Raw genomic sequence first — 14,699 nt, 5'->3', positions numbered from 1 at the left:
CAGATGAAATACCAAATGAAAATCTCAAGAGGATATGCAGTTGCTGGCTCTCAGGACAGAACACTGAATCAATTATTCAATGCCTTGCCTATATCAATCTTATAAAGCATTCTTTATGCTGCTTAACATCAGCGTTCCTTGTGCATAACTCTCTTCATTTCTCTCCTCCTTGTGGGCCAGGGTAGTACTGCATCCACCTCTGTATCCCCAAAGGGTCCCACCCACAGAAGTTGATACACATTCTTTAAATAAAGCCATTCTATCGTGAGACATAATGTTCAGAAGTTTTTAGTACTTACAGTCCAGGCATGTTCCTGACTAAAAAGGCTTTGGTAGATTTGTTTGAGGACCTGAGCATCACATAAAGCTTTGTTTTAATGAGTATATGCAAATTTAAAGTGAACTTTTATATTACAAGTCAAATGTAGGTTGAAAGTTGGCCCTACAATGTCATTTATCCACTGAGGCCTAATATGTGAATAAAAAAAAAATGTCAATCGATCATGTATCTAAATTCTAAGGTATCCTACAGACAATATTTAATAATTTGTTTTCAAGTTTAATCCAGATGGTATTTTTCACATAAACAAAAGCAGTGGTTACTTAGCAAGAACATTGCTTCAAGCACTACATAAATTTTGTTGATGAAAATTTCCAAGAATAATTTGCTTTATGCTTTCATTATTATAATTATAGTTATTTGATATGCGGTGAAAATGCATTTTTAAAATCTAACTATAAAATAAATTTGTTTAGAGACTTTATTTCAATTTCTACCTAATGTTGGGATTACATAAATTTAATAAAAGATAAAGACATACAGGTCAGCCTGGACTAGAATGAGACACTAACTCGAAAAACCAAAAATAAATAAATAAATAAATAAATAACAAAAAACAAAAAGGTAAGGACATAAATAAAAGAATTATATTTTAAATTCAATAACTTTTCTTAAGAAATTAATATAAAATTCTAAAATACTTCTGATACTGCACTTTATTCAAAGTTGGTCACAAAACTTTAAAAAGACTAGACAGGAAAATAAATATTATTTGAAATATTAGAAATTTACTAATTACATAACCTATATCAGCCACCTTCAATTTCTCTGATCAATGACTATAAGCATGCTGTTTTCTAATATTTTATTTTTCTTAGTAAAACCCACATTTTGAAAATCAGCTTTTAATTAAACTATCTTGGTTTTTTTCTGCTACTTAAAAAATAGATCATACATTTGGCCTTTTCCAAGTATCTCCCATGGCTGTAATGCTCTCATTTACTGGAAATATATAGCTTCAAATAAATCTAGGAAATGCCAACATCTTTCCTTGCTCTGCCTGGGATCATCCTTTTTAATATTTCATATTTTCATAGCAGTTCACAGTGTTCCCTAACCCAAAGGCCCTGGCTTTTAGCTGGACTCCGCCATATTCTTCCTTACATGAGCTTCAGTAAGAGAAGCCTCTGAACATAACTTATCACGTCTGTAAAATGGGCATTGGCAATAGCTTCCCAGCAGGTGGTTCTGGGTATAAAATTAATAGTTGTAAAATGTTTAAGATGGTACCTGGCTCAACTAAGTGTTGGCTATAATAATTACTTTATTAGTTTAAATTCTAATTTATAACAAAATATTCTAATGTATCTTGAATCTAAAATTAAAATACTTTCATAAAATTTAGTGGTGCTGTTGCTGCTGATGCTTTCACAGAATTCCCAAGTGCACAGACTGTGACAAATTTTCATGACCCTCTGCATGAATTCGTCTTAATTAACTTATTAAGTATGAAATTAAATGTGTTTGTGCATGCAGGTGCTCTCTTATTGTGAACTGAAACTGCGATTCCTCAATTAGCAATTCAAGGGCTTCTTTGGACTACAAACTATAAATACTTGGATGATAGGGGCTCTTCTCCCTACCTTTGATATTTGGTACAATCTCTTAAAGCATTTTTCTTATACACATTTTATAAGCAATACATGAATTAGTGAATGAGTTCATGAGTGGCTCTATGATGACATTAAATCAGATAAAGATAGGTACGAGGCAGTCATTGGGAAAAGGCACTTCAAAAGAGGATGCAAGAGGATTTGGTTTATACAAGGCAAAAGATCCTTTCTATGGCACGTTTGATTATGTGCTTCACAACCCATACTTCAAGAAGGCGCTCGAGGGGTATATCTCTATGAAGTTCAGGGAAGTAAAGAAACAATAAAAAATAATGGGCTATAGATCTAGACTATGAAAATGCTTATATATCTAACTAAAAAATTTAAAACTGCTCTGCTCTATAAAGTTTATTTTATCACAGAGGGAGTAATGCAACAGTAAAGTCTTACCTTAAAAATACTCTGAACTTAAAAAGATCTCCCATTCAACACTTCTGCATCTTCACTCCCCTGAAGCCCTTATGAAGTTAATAGGATGACAATTTCATACAAACTATATTTAATAAATATAAACACATCATATATAATTTATTCTGAAATAAATAAAATACCTTAACCTCATATATATTTACCCTAAAATGTACATAAAATTTCCTATCACCTCTGTATGAATTTTCCTTAGGAATTAGTCTCCAAAAGACAAGAAATTAACTAGTTCCTTGTCAAAGAAATATACCCACTAAGGAAGATGAAATATATTTTATGGTTTTTCTGGATCGCCACTAATATGATCTACTTCATTATATGTAAATATTAGCTCAAAATACCATATATATTTTCTTAAGAAAATACTTTTCAGTGCATAGACTATACACTATGCATATAGGTTCATTATGTATTTATAGACATGCAGACAGGTATACCAAAACGTGATCAAATGTGCCTTCATGTAACCAAGAAATGTGTTCTGCCATTTCTTTTTCTTTTTCTTTTTTATTTTAGACGTCCCATTTTAGAAGAGCAGGCTGATGTTCCCAGCTGCCCCATGCATCAGCCCAAGTTTTAACAGGCAAACTGAAAGATAATCACTTCTACGATCTCATCCGAATATTTGATAAACAAGTATGTTTTGAAAATTGTACTGTGGTATATGGGGAAAAAAGTGAATTGGGAATTAGTTTCACGTGTTGTGTGCATAGATTAGCTTCAGAATCAGAGAGAGAGAGAGAACTTAAAGGTGCAGGTATGAGAGTCATTTTCTGGAGTGTGTATTGCAGGGTCCAGCATGAGAGGGATTTGGGCACACAAACCTATGGGTGGAAAGGTGAAGTTTGAAGGAGGAAAAAATCAAAGAGAACTGCCAAGTGATTCATTTTTCTCCCAAGGCTGACTACTGCCAGCAAAGGGAGAGAGTGCATTAGACAGAGAACGTTGTTTGTAATGAACTGGTCTATAACCAGGAGCAACCCACGAGGGAAGAATCTGCTTTGTGGATTCATATTAACTCTTCCAGGTGACAAGGAAACTTTTCATTCAGCTTATGTGTATGTGGAGTGGGGGTGCTTATACACTGGATCTTTAAAATCTTTAGGAAGTCTATGTAGCCAAACACACAAATAAACCCAACATTAAAAACACCATCTCAAGGAGCATTTAAATGCACACATAAGTGTAGAATGGGCCACAGTTCTGAGCTGTTCAAGTTCTGGTTAATTTTAAGAACAAGGAACTCTCTAGGCTAGATGTCTGTAGGTTTTATTTTTTGTATTACAGAATAAGCTGTGGACATAATTGATACACACACTCCCACCTAAAGAGTAAAATGGTTAAAACTTTCTCTCATAATTTTTTAAATGTTGCCTTCTTTCCAAATATTTCCTGTAAGTCACTCAATTTTGCCAGATAAATCTTCAGATTGTAGACAGACATCTGTCTCTGCTGGTTCTATAAAATGTGCCATCCTCACTGATGTTTACTGGTGAGAAGACTTCTGTCCCACAGAAGACTGGATATTTAGAAACAATCACACTAAAATATTATTTTTTTTCATTTGAGCTGGACTTTATAAAATCAGATTGCCAACAAAACCCCAATACCAATCTATACAAAAATAGAAATGTAAAGTGCTATTTGCAATATTGACATTATTGCGTAACTTGATTAGAAGGGATGGTGAACCTGGATGAAATTAAGCCAGTGTACATCTGCGTATATTAAATTTTCCAGTATTGGGCTTGGCTTTAATATTTTTTAACATTGAACTATTGTGAAGTCATAAATGTTTAAGTGGCATGTTTATGCATATTGCACCCTGATACTTTTTATGAATGGATACACAGAAATGCTCCTTTTTTGAGAAAATGGATGGCAACATACTATATTGGAAAAGGTCATTAAGCAGATGATGAGGCAAATGGTGGGTGTCTTTTGGTGTTATTCAGGGTAACTGTATTCGCAAGTCCCTTTGGGAGAGTGCATTGCAAACAGCCTTGGAGATCTTTAGAGACCAGTTCTCACTCTCAGGAACCATGCTACTGAATGGAGACTGGGCACCGCACCTTTGAGGAATCAAATGTGTGCATCTCTCTCTCTCTCTCTCTCTCTCTCTCTCTCTCTCTCTCTCTCTGTGTGTGTGTGTGTGTGTGTGTGTGTGTGTGTGTGTGTGTGCGCGTACGTGTGTGTGTGTGTGTGTGTGTGTTCTGAGAGCCTCACACACTCTAAGAGAGGTCCCACAAGTGTGTGCACTGCTCCACAAACAAACAGAAGGTAGCAGAGGCTCATCTCCTACATACATTTCCCATCCTTTCTCAGGTCAGGCTGCTAGGAAAGCTTTTCAGGGGCCAACACTTGCGTGCCTTCCCCACCAGAAAGGAGCCTTGCACGATTAGCCTTGTCAGACTAAGTCAGCTTTGTGTGTAAGTCCACTGGGTGCCATATGGCAGTTTCAAATTCCTTTAGCAACTCGAGTCTGGCTAGGCTGCCAAGACGATTTTCTTAAAAAGGAGACCCTCTGGGGAGCAGCCATGCTCCGCGCCCCGCACCACTTACCTAGCTCCCACTGACCCCGCTCAGCAGGCTGCACAAAGGGCAGCGGGATTCCCCGCTCCCTCCGGGGCTCCTCTCCTGCGACGGTGCCCTTCGCCAACGACGTTAGCTGGAAGTCCCCCTCCCCTCCACCAAGAGGAGGGTCTCCCCCGGCTGGCTGAAGCTCCAGGCGGATCTCCCTCTCTCTTCACATCCCTGACTCTGCTTAGCCTTCTCTGGGAAGAAGGCTCCGAGGACTGGCGGCCAGAGGAAGCTAAGGCATCCTTTAAAATAACAATAATCTTCATGGGTCTTCAGCCCGTTCCCCCGCGGGGTCCCCCATCTCTCCGCCGCCGTCGCCGCCCAGACGAGCGAGGGCCGGAGTGGAGAAGGAAAAAATCCAGCGGGGCTCTGCTCGCGGGGACTTGCCACTCTCTCCCGCGGCTGCCTGAGGGACCAGTGTGTGTGTTTGTGTGTGTGTGTGTGTGTGTGTGTGTGTGTGTGTGTGTGTGTGTGTGTGTGTGTGTGTGTTTGTGTGTGTGCGTGTGTGCGTGTGCCGGTGGAGCCCAGGCGGCGAAAGGCTGCGCGCCCCGGGCGAGGCGAGGCGAGGCGAGGCGAGGCGGGGCGCTCGGGGGCGCGGGTCCTCCGCCCCGCAGCTCCGGGCTCGGCGCGCACACTCTCCCGCGGCCACCCAGCCTGCGCTCCGCCTCCCGCGCTCCGCGCACCCGCGGGCTGGAGCGGCCGCAGCCTCTCTTCTTTCTCTCAGTCTCCTCTCCCTCTCCTCGTTCTCTCTCCTCTCTCTCCGTCGTTTCCTCCTCCGGCACCTGGGCAGTCGTGGTTCCCGGGGTGGGCTGCGGGGCGTGGTGGCAGGACAGCGCAACCGGCCGCCGATCTCCTCTGGGGACACCCAGGCTCGGCCTCCCGGCGCTGGAGCGGTGCGCTCCGCTGCCGACAGCGCCCCCGAGCCCTGGGCGCGGCCCGGGCGCCGCCCACACCTCCTCTGGCGCCTCCCTCGGCTCCCCGCTCCACACTCACCTGCCCGGTCCTCCTTCGGGCTCTCGCCCGGTGGCTCCACACCACGGGGGGGTCAGCAGCCCCGAGGCCACCACCCTCGCGGCTGCCAGGGAAGCCCTGGGACGCCCCGCAGAGAGGCAACCCGCAGCTTCGCGGGATTTCCTCGTCCCCGGGATGGATCCCAGGATGCGGGGCTCTCGCGCAGCCCGACCCCTACGCGACCACGATCCCAGGCTCTGGTAACTGGGGCCAGGACAGATGGCTAGCGAGGGGCCGTGCCCAGAGCATGTTCCCGGAAAAGGAGCTGCGGGGATAATTAGGTATCCAGATAGGATGTGACTTTCCGCCTGGCACCTACAGCTCCGCTGTGGGATCTTCCCTAGCCCCGGGTTACACTGCTTTCTTGGGTTTCTGGAAGGTAAAACCCGGTCGGTGGCAGCCTTAACTCTCTTCCCAAGGGGGCGCTATTCATACCCGGGCTTGTCAGCTTTGACCATCTCCTTACCAGCTGAAAATCCACTCCTAGTTCTTCCTTCTGCAGGGTGGGAACCCAGACCCTTCCTCACTTTGGGGATGCGGAAAAGGCAATGAACGTGAACGTACGACTCGTCTCTGCAGGTTCCTGACCCCAGGGCTCCTGGATAGGAAGAAATAGAATCAGCAACCATGCTTCCCAGGGCTTTCAAAGAAAACAATATAGCTTTAAACACCCTTTCCAGAAGAATGCAGGACGCAAGAATAATTCAAAACTGCAACCAGAGTTTATAATAAGAAGATAACTGTCAAAGAAGATCCAGAATTGCTGTTTTAAATGTGTTCGATGTGACCCTTGCTTTTGTCTTAGCTTCGGTATGCATGGGTATGTAGTACTGGTCCAGTCTGTCTAAAATTCCTGCTTCACCATGGGCCTTACCTTATGCTGAGTGGCCTTTTTGAGTTTTAAGACAGTGGATGGAATGGTTAGTGTGAAAATCGGTCCTTCTGATTCCATCACCCTCCAATAAGAATCTGCCGTGTTCCTCTGCTCTCCTCTGGAATACTCAAGTGTGAGTGCATGAGGGAATCAATGTCGGGATCCAAATCTTTATCACAGTCAAGGCCTATTCCCATGCTCCAGCTCTGCGTGTCCAGGGGCCTGCAGGAAGTCCATTTCCTTGGCTCCAGACTCTCCCTTGCCTGATCTGCCCACAGGGTTTACATTTCTCTGCAAGTGATTCTTCCCAAGCACAACCATGAAGCCATTATTTTCCTATTCACAGATGTCCCCTACATTCCCAGCCTAGCAACAGCTTCCTCATATCTTGGTACCATTGCAGTAATGTGTTTCTTTCCTTCTGGAATGCTTCTTCCCAGGCCGCAGGCTCAAGCCCAGGTCCACTTCAAGATCTGCCTCTTCTGCGGCCCCTTTCCTTATACACATACCACCAGACCACCACATACCACCTTCTGCTCCTTGTGGTCTATATGCACTTCCAATGCACATATGTTACCATTATTAATTATAAGTTGCTTCAGGATTGATTACATATATCTTTATTGCTTGTGTATCTCATATGTAACCCAAACCCACGTGTGTGGATTCAGAGACACAGGTTTAGGCAACAAACATTCACTTTATACCTTTCCTAGACACTTCCACATTTGTTAATTGAATGGAATTTATAAAATATTTAAACTATAGAAAGACATCTCAGGATTTATTTTAGTTATGCCACAATTTAAATGGCATGCTGACCTTTGATCAATTTCGGGATGGTAGAAAAAATTCCTTTATTAGCCCTACATTCATAATACACTGATAGCTCAGGAAAAAATTTATTTATTATATGTTTTTAAAATATTTGCCTTAAATTTTCATTAGATTTGATTTGGAATTAAATTTCATCGAGTTTGCCTGCCATATGATTGTTAGCTACAGAGTAAATTATCTCTTCAATAAAATACAATTCTGCTATCTGCATTTCGTGGAGACAAGGTACTGGGAGTTAGTTATCCAGTAAGCCTGAGTTGTGCCTGTGACATGCAATGATAAGAAAAAGTCTGGACAGGTGCTGAGGTTAATTTTGCTTACTAGGTTGCAGATAGTCCAAATGGGTTCTACACTGCAGCTCCCGCTGGGTAGGCCTGTTGCTTAGGGCAAGGTCTCCATAGCACCCCTAGGTTTAGGCTTGGCAGCACAGAACCTTGTGCTTATCATCATGTGGCTCCACCTCCTTAGCACATGCAATTTACATTTACTTCATTTGTTCTCCAAAATTAACATGATGTAGCCGAAAATCAGACATGTTTTCATATGGCTACTTACCTCACTTTTAACCTTTATTGAGATTTATGGAAATGTTCCTTTTGCTTATATTTAAATTTCTTAGACTTATTTTCTGATATTATAAAGTTTTATAAAAGTGAAGAAATGACTGCTTAGCATATTAAATTTTTCTCTTGTAAAGCCTGGCAAAATACATAACTACAATACTACAAGTTTAGCCTGAGATGCTCTTATGTATATCAGTTGGTACAATGTAAACAAAAATGCATTTCTTCATGCATCATAATGCTGATGAACAGGAATACATGTGCATATGTACACAATATAAACCATAATAGGTCCTGTTGTTGCTGTTGTTTGCTGGTATATTTTAAAACATTTAGTTGGTATTTAGTAAAATCTAAATGAAATATTTAGTAAAATCAGTGCATGCTGCACTTTATCAGATTGGAATTTGAATTGACACATTGACTTTCTAAGAGAGTTTGTAGGCATTAGATATATAATGAAAAACCCAGGAAGATGAGCATATTTATGAAATGTTAGGAGAATTGGGGTAGCCATTTATAAGCTTTTGGAGACTTTATATGATGATTTAGGTTTAATTTTTATTTACTTATTTTTTTAATGGAGCTAGATGTGGTGACATGCTTGTAAGCCTGGTTCATGCTTGTAAACTCAGCACTTGGGAAACTGAGACAGGAGGATCTCAAATTTGAAGTCAATGTTGGCTATATAACATATTGAGTAAAACCAAATAGGAGCAAAAGTGAACTCTAAAGGAAGAGTGTTTAAAAATGATACAGGCCCCATTAGAGGGGAATTATACAAACATATGCAAGTGTAATCTGTGAATTTATACATGGGTACATTCTGGAAGGACATACATTTAAAAGCTACAGGAGTTATCCCCAAGTTGGTAGGCATGTTTTCTATTCTTTTCTTTCTTCTTCTTTTTTTTTAATTTGGTATAACCTGGCCATACAAAAGATGTAGTGTTTGTCAATTTTGCTCACATATCAGTGCATGAAAGTGCTACTTCATGTTCTTGTCCAAGAAACAGTTTATACACTTGTTACAACTATACTTTTTGTTTAATGGATACTACTATGGTTTATTGTCATACAAGAAAGTCTAAGGGTTAAATAGGACTTACCATATTCTTAAGCTTAATGTGCCTTTCTTTCCCATTCTAAACTAAAAAATGTATGAAATTTTGGACTGTTCTGAGTAACTTAACAGAATCTCAGCAGCCATTGCAAATTCTAAACTCACACATTGCAGTGCAGGCTTGAAAAATAAATGAGCCGTCTGTGTGCTCCTCATTGAGGAGATAAGTACTATCTCCTTGGTTCTCTTGGATTTAGTTGAGACAGATTTGGCTGTCTTTTGAAGATTTAGAGCAAAAGATAAGCTCCAGACTGACTATATTTGTATTTTTTACAGTTCTTGTTCTGAGCATGAACTTTGTGAAAAATGCCAGATGCTTAAACACATTTTTTCTGCTATGTCATAGGATGACTATAACTACTGTGTTTGAATTCACCCTTAGACCTACTTCCGGACAAGCTTCGTATCTAAACAGCCTGGCTTGTTCTTAGGAATTGTGAGGTTTGGGGGTGTAAAGTTTCTGGGATGACTAAATTGGGAATTTTGAAACTTAGAAATTGGAAATTTTAATTGTTATTCCAGGGCATGATAGAGCAATAATTGGATTCCTAATAAGACCTTCTAATTTTGTTTAACATACTTTGTGTTATGCAGTAATAAGTAATTATTTTTACCAAAACTTATTACATATTACTCTTTAGGCTAAATTCTTTATAGGTCTAAGCTAATTTAATTATTATGATAGCTTTTTAAGGTAGATATTATTATTATTGAAAAATGGAGGGCTGAAGAAGATGGCTTAGTGGTTAAGGCTCTTGCCTGCAAAGCCAAAGGACCCCCATTTGATTCCCCAGGATTCATGTAAGCCAGATGCACAAGGAGGCACATGCATCAGGAGTTCGTTTACAGTGGCTGGAGGCCCTGGTGTGCCCATTCTCCCTCTCTCTCTTTCTCTCCCTCTCTCTTTCTCTTTCTTTCTCTTTCTCCCTCTTTATCTCTCAAATAAATAAATAAATAAATAAATCATATATTTAAAAAAGAAAAATGGAGGCAATTGGATTAGAGAAAATATAAATTTCTAGCCTACAATTATATTGTTAAAAGATAAAATTGTAATTTGACCTAAAGCAGTGTATTCTTAAATTTTGAGGCAATATGTGTGTGCATGTACCAGAGTCTCTTGCTGCTGCAGAAGACTGCCTGATTTATGGATGGCTAGGGAATTGAACACTTGGCCAACAGGCTTTGCAAGCAAGTTCCTTTAGCTGCTGAGCCACTTCCCCAGCCCAGTAGGTTCTGTGTTTTTAAGTAATGTTTTGAAGAATGAAGAAAAATATTGCTTGTATCTGATTTTGTAGAAAGAAAGCTGTACAATTTGAATTAACAACAAATGTGTATGAAATGACCCTTTCTTTTAATTGAAGGTGTTGCATTTTGGGATGTTATCCTTCAGAGGACTACTTTCTTGAGAAGGAGGGCATTTTTCTCCTTTTGGGTATATTGGCAGTAAGTTTACAGTTCTAACACAAAAGATAAATATGTCTTTACTAAACTTTTCCAAAATACCACAGAACAATGTTGTGTGAATACATATATACATATATACAGTAAATTCCCACATTATGTGCAAAGGTATAATTTCAAACAAATCCTTCATGGAGAGTCATAAAACACTAGCATATTAAAGATTCTGAAAATTCCTCCAGTAAAGATACTTGTTTTCTTAAATCAGTATGCATAAATTCATGTAAGCGGAGATTCTGGGCTTTTTCTTCATACTCCATCAACCTGAAAAGAAGTAATTTGTGAGGAACTAGACTGTATCAACCACTAGTCATCTAATTAATAATTTCTGTCTTTTCTCCTAATATTAAAAGTTATATCAAAAGTTGTGGTCTCATTCAATAAAGACAAACTTTTGTTTAAAGGACAAAAAAAAAATTTTGAGGCAATGTGTTTTATGCTACATTATGCTAAGATCTTTCTACTTGCTTCACTAGATTGTGTTAAGTTCATTTGGAGAAACATATAAAATATAATTTTAATATTTACATATGAAATCTAATTAAGATAAATGTAAGAATTGCCAAAGAAAATATACTTTAAAAAGAATTTAGCATTGTTCCTGAAGGAGAAGGAAGTCAGCTCTGTGCTTTTTCCTTTATAACAGGCAGCGAGATGCTGATGCACACAACATGGCTCGCCAGTTGTCTGCAAGGTGACAGTGGTCGGCAGATTTGACCTGACAAGGCTGGAACTTTGAGGATGAGGTATGCTGCTATAGATTAGCACCAGGCATGCTGTTCTGGATTAAGATGAAGGTTTTCAGTTTTATTTGGAATGACACCTGTGTGGATCAAGTTTTACCCAGAAGTACCAAATAACTTCAGATTGCGAACATGTGATCAACAGAGCATGGCAGAAAGCTTCTGGGGCTGTTAAAAAAAGGAAATATAAAGCATTTCTTGTGCTTAGGACAAGGAGATGAAGGAGTCATCTCTTATAGTAAAGTGTCACAAATGAAAGCACTTCATCCAGGACTTAAAAATCATTATAAACAAAAAGTGAACTCACTGACATGACCCTTTTACCCTAGTAAGGTCCTTGTCTGGGAAAAACCAAGATCAGAGGCCTTAGAAAGCAATATTAAATCAGTTACAATCTTTTCTGAGAAATTTCCATAAGGACACATGACTCAACAAAGCAATTGGGTTTATTGAGGCATATACTCTCAGCATTCCCTTTGTTCTTTTCTGAGAAGAAATCCTGAGATGAAAATACATTGAACAGAAACTTTCCAAAGTACCCATTAATTCTGAGGAGGATAAAAAGCCATGCTGCCATATTTCCTGGTCAACTTGGAATTGGGATTCTTATACCTTCTAAATTGTTCCCAGTATCAAGTAGAAATATTGATCACTTCTGAGATCTGTGGTCTGACAATTATAATTTCTCACTAAGCTTATGTTTTGATGCTTTGTGTAAGTAAACTAATATCATTGTAATTAATTGAATCAGTTTTCTAGCATTCTATATTCACCAAAATTATGTCAGGAACTCAACAGCATTATTGAAAAGCATTTGACAGTAGTGCTGAATGGCTATACATAATTCATGCATGAGGAAGCATTCATACATAAACACATTTTACCTTAACACATTCTATAGACATAAAGGAATGATTTTTTAAATAATGCCATCAATTATATTCCTTAATTACTTCTGTAATATCAGATTAATATATACTTATTGTGGTACTCATATTTTATATTTTATTTCATATATTATTATGTCAAATATATACTTATGTTTGTAATATTTACATATATTATATATACAATTTAAGAAAATTGTCAGTACATTGAAAAATCTGGCTTTGTTTACTGATTCAATCTTTTTCAAGAAAATATGAAGACTCATGGCTGATTATGTGGCTCTGTTGATAGAATGCTTGCCTAGCTAGCATGAAGCCTTGGGTTCAAACCCAGAGCCACATAGAAATCGGGCATTCGGTACTCCTAGAATTTAAGAGGTGAAGGAAGGAGGATGAAAATTTCAAGGTCATTCTCAGCCACATAGCAACTTGGAGGCTAGCCTGGTATAACAGATAGCTTCAGGTTCAGTGAGATGAACTTCCAAACCAGGCACAGTTATGGAGGAAGGGGTATTTATTGAAGTTTACAGATCCAGGGGAAGTTCCATAATGGCAGAAGAAGCTGGCCTGCTTTCCCAGGACCAAGCAGACAGAAAGGAAGCACCAGCCAAAAAGCCAAAAGCCACAGCACACTTCTGGAACTCCAGCTAGGCACACTTTTCATGTCTTTAGATTGAAATCTGAAACCCACCACCACACCTTAAGATTCACCCACTGACACTGCCTCCAGCCAGGTGGCTGCAGATGCAAACTACAAACAAATAAAGAACTGAATATATTGGGGGCCATCTATTCAAACCACCACATTCTGTCCCTGTCCCCCAACAGATTTATAACAATCACACATTGTAAACTGTACTCAGTTCAGTTTCAAAGGTCCCCACAATCTTGACCAAGTTAAGATATTAAGTCCTGTAAATTAAAACAGGTTAAACTTTTCTAACATATAAAGGCACAGAGTAAACATTTTCAACTTGTATAAGGCATAGCAAGGAGAGACTAAAACAATGCAAACTCAACGGCCATCAAACAAACATCTAACTTCAGCAGTTCAAGTTCCATGCAACCAGGGATTGACAGTCTCCAGATTTTCCAGTTCTGCCACTCCAGCTGGGGAGGGTAGCCAGGGAACACTTCCATCTTAGGCCAACAGTGCACTCTATAGTAACCCTTGCATTGTCCTGATATATACACAACATCTTCAGGTCTTCATGCAAACCATGGTATATCTTCCAAAGACTCTTTCAGCCTATCAGTGCATTAGGCCCTGCCTCATGCCACATCTCAGCAGCAGCACCTGGAACTGTGTGCAATTCACGACCACTCCATGCATTTTTTTTTTTTTTTTTGCTTCTGAAACCAATACCACTTGTGCAGGACACAACCATATTCTTAACTCAGGGACAAAACAAATCATAGCCTTGAAAAGCAGGTTCCTTTTCCAGTCAACTCTTTCCAAAAGTATTTGCATTTCTATGATAGTCTTTCCTCAGGCATCCTTTCCATGATAAAGCAATTGGACCATCTTCCTTAATATTGCTAAATGTGTTTGACAATAGCAGATTCAGTAACCTAAAACTAGTCTCAGTGCCTGTAATTTTAACTTGCTTGGGGTTTTCCAGCTTAAAATCTTAAATCTCTCAGTCCAATATCTCTAGCCAAGCACATCAGTCCATTACAAATTTAACCTTGATTAAACTCTCTGTGCTTGGGCAGCAGGATGCAGCCAGCCCTTATGCCAGTATCCCAGTTCCAACAAAGTCCTCTGCAGTCTTTCCTTCCCCTTAGAAAGCTCATAAGCCAAGCCTCAAAGTTCAATTATCTCTACACTTAGCATTCTCAAACTCTGATCAGAATAATCCATAAAACTTGGTTTACCACTCCAGAGGCATCTTCAGTTGCAAGCATCAAATCCATGCTTATTCCTCCAAAACAAAGTTTCCAAAAGATCAACATTCACATGGTCAGGTTCATCTCACCCCACTCCTGGTACCAAGTTCTGCAACAGACAGCTTCAGGTTTACTGACATGAACTTCCAAACCAGGCACAGTTATGGAGGAAGGGATATTTTTTTTGAAGCTTACAGATCCAGGGGAAGTTCCATAATGGCAGAAGAAGCTGGCCTGCTTTCCCAGGACCAAGCAGACAGAAAGGAAGCACCAGCCAAAAAGCCAAAAGCCATAGCACACTTCTGGAACTCCAGCTAGGCACACTTTGCATATCTTTAGAATGAAATC

The 14,699-nt window shown here is 39.8% G+C and overlaps 1 protein-coding gene across 2 annotated transcripts in view; it reads right to left on the bottom strand.

The window, feature by feature from the left end:
- Nucleotides 1-5,985, bottom strand: part of Kcnb2 (potassium voltage-gated channel subfamily B member 2) — a 425,449-nt gene extending 419,464 nt beyond the window's left edge. The window contains exon 1 of one of the 2 annotated variants that reach the window (XM_045142575.1): nt 5,953-5,985. The gene's annotated coding sequence lies outside the window, so the exon portion shown is untranslated. Of the gene's footprint in view, nt 1-4,941; nt 5,400-5,952 lie in introns of those variants that run through there. The other variant, XM_004653288.2, reaches the window with a different exon arrangement.
- Between the last annotated feature and the right edge of the window lie 8,714 nt (nt 5,986-14,699).

The sequence above is a fragment of the Jaculus jaculus genome, chromosome 2 (genome assembly GCF_020740685.1).
Source record: "Jaculus jaculus isolate mJacJac1 chromosome 2, mJacJac1.mat.Y.cur, whole genome shotgun sequence".
In the NCBI taxonomy this organism is placed as follows: domain Eukaryota; kingdom Metazoa; phylum Chordata; class Mammalia; order Rodentia; family Dipodidae; genus Jaculus; species Jaculus jaculus.
This window is presented reverse-complemented; position numbering and strand designations above follow the sequence as displayed.